The sequence below is a fragment of the Hylaeus anthracinus genome, unplaced genomic scaffold (assembly GCF_026225885.1).
Source record: "Hylaeus anthracinus isolate JK02 unplaced genomic scaffold, UHH_iyHylAnth1.0_haploid 11146, whole genome shotgun sequence".
NCBI classification, from domain to species: Eukaryota; Metazoa; Arthropoda; class Insecta; order Hymenoptera; family Colletidae; genus Hylaeus; species Hylaeus anthracinus.
The window spans coordinates 1-2,582 of record NW_026533737.1 but is presented as its reverse complement, the minus strand read 5'-3'; the positions used below and the strand labels follow the sequence as shown (position 1 = coordinate 2,582).

Below are 2,582 nucleotides of genomic sequence, written 5' to 3'. Positions count from 1 at the left end.
TAAAACCAAAATTATTAGAAAATATTGCTTCTTTGCTTCAATATCTTGGAAAAAAGTCATGGTAGAACTCTGTCCTTGTCCCGGAGTTTCCTACTTTTTCCGCAACTGTCGCTGAAGTCAACTCGGAGTTCTGTTCTGACTCCTGCGCAACCTAAAGGCAGTACATAATACGAATACAAACTAAGGGTGTGTTGAATATAAATAATACAGATGGTCCGAATAATCCTTATACATTAGTCTAATCTTATGTGTGCTAATTTAAGTTTATTTGTATGAACTATTTTATATTTATTTTTTCCTAATGCTACTTCCGCAGTTAAGTCCCCAAACATTCTGTTTATTTTGTAGGGGCCTCGCCAATCGCAATCAAATTTTGAGGTTTTTTGTTCCTTGAGTAAGTATATTATGTCATCTACATTAAATTTACACGGTTTCAATGATTGGTCGTAGTAAGCTTTACTTCTGTGCTTGGCCTTTATTAGGTTCTGTGCCGCCGTGGTGGTGATCTTTGTAAAGAGTTCATCGAGATGTTGTGCAAACATTCAAGGCGTTTGCCTTTTCGAGAATTGCAAGGGTATGTTTGCCTTTACACCAAAAATTAACTCGTGGGGAGTAAAACCTGTGGCCTCATGTACTGAGGTATTATAGGAAAAAATGCAAAGTCTTATCCAATCATTCCAATCTATTTTTGTGCAATAATGCTTGAGGTAATTAATAAAAACACGATGTGCTCTTTCGAGTGAGCCTAGAGATTGTGGGTGGAAAGCAGTGGATGTCATTCTTTGAATTTTAAAAATTTTACAGAAATTTTTCATGGTTTGGCTGATGAAATTCCTTCCTTGGTCAGTATGAATTGGACACCCAAATCTGCAATTAGTCAGCAAGGGCATATGCAACAGTTGCTGTGTCTATACTACGTAATGGAATTGCATCTGAATACTTAGTGAGATTATCCTGTAGGATGAGTAAATACTGATTTCCTTTACTAGTTACGGGTAAGGGTCCGACTATGTCCATTTGTACCTTTTCAAAAGCGCATTTGGGAGTATCCATGATCTGCATCGGTTGTTTAGTTTTAATAGTGTAATTTTTGTTTGTTTGGCAGGTGGGACAGGATCGAACAAATTTAATTTCTTATGCCACGCCTGGCCAATAGAAACGTTCTTGGATAAGCTGACGAAATTCAAAGGAGCCTCAGTGGCCTTCAATTACCGATTCATGATGTTCTTTAATGATTTGGGGGCGTCTCATCTCAAGCGGGATTATAATGTCTTTACTGCACACTGTAATTACATATAGTGGATCATTAAAAATCTTCCTAAGCAGATCCAATATGTTGTTTTGTTTGGAAGAATTGAACCTATCCGAGTCTATTAATATACTGAAGGTTTTCGAATTCAAAGAGTCTGGGAGGACTTTAAGTGATTTTAACGAAGATTTGATATGATCAAGGTTAAATTCGTCTTGGGGTTCGGTCTTAAAGAACAAGAAGAAAATGGAATGATAAAAGGCCGTGTAATTATAAGAATGCTGCTTTAATAATGGAAACAAACATTTATTAGAGAACGTGTAAGTTACAAAAAGGTTGCATCAGCAAGTAAAGGAAAAAAAGGTGAATCCGGGAAGACAGAACTGCAACTTAGAACAATAAAAGGAACCATAAAACGTGCATCGCAGTTAGCACCTCTTAACACCTATAGTCTCGTAATGTTAATATGCCTATCATTAATTGCAACATGGAATATTTGTCGTTTGGGAAAGCCATAGCATTACCAACATTGGCTTGGTATTGCTGTATCTGCTCCATTGAAAATCCAATTTGGCCTAGTAGGCCCTCAGTGCTTTGAGAGGTGTCGCTGTGATTTAAGGAGGTAAAGTGGGCGAGATTATCTTGCTGTACGATGAGGTGATCCTTTTTGTGAAATATGGTGGGGGATAAGGGAGGAGATGCCGTTGATCTATTTACGTCGAAGTTAGTAAGCAAAATTTTTTTTCCAATATTGATTCTGTTTCCATTATTAATGTCTTGTACTAGTGGTTCTTTAAAATCTACAGAATTTCCCGGCGAGGTCACTCCACTGGATTCCCCTGTGCAGTCTTGGTCGCTAACATTCATACTTTCCCCTGCCAACCTCAATTCCCTTGACCGAGGTGGCCTTCCACCCGGTTCCCTTGACCGGATGGGATTTATCCCTATTCCAACTTCGATTCCCTTGATCGAGGCAGCCTTCCACCCGGTTCCCTTGACCGGATGGGATTTCCATGCACACACGGGGCACCCCTCTCCCCTGAGACATTGAGCACAGATTCCCTCTTACAGCCCACGATTGGGTTCCTGGGGTTCGGATTATACACCTGTTAGCCAACGATGGACTGAGTCGAGGAGACTCTGGGGTACTCAATTGGGGCGTTCCTTTATGTAATTCTCGCGAACTGTTCACTACTGTAAGTGACTTTTCGGATATTTCTCGGACTCTATTGGTGACCTCGTTTAATTCTACCACTGTTTTCCTGCGCGCTAGGAACACAAAGGCGATAAGACTATCATTTTCGGCGCATGATACTTCATCTATCCCGTCCAT

General features: G+C 40.0%; 1 long non-coding RNA gene across 3 annotated transcripts; it reads left to right on the top strand.

The window, feature by feature from the left end:
* Positions 1 to 89: 89 nt before the first annotated feature.
* Positions 90 to 2,579, top strand: LOC128896518 (uncharacterized). 3 transcript variants are annotated; one of them, XR_008462008.1, is made up of 7 exons: positions 90 to 186; positions 349 to 394; positions 483 to 707; positions 805 to 995; positions 1,106 to 1,972; positions 2,056 to 2,445; positions 2,523 to 2,579. It is a non-coding gene; the product is annotated as an uncharacterized LOC128896518 (long non-coding RNA). The 3 variants fall into 3 exon arrangements; XR_008462006.1 differs by having other exon boundaries at positions 146 to 270; XR_008462007.1 differs by having other exon boundaries at positions 146 to 270; positions 1,106 to 1,976.
* The last annotated feature ends 3 nt before the right edge of the window (positions 2,580 to 2,582 follow it).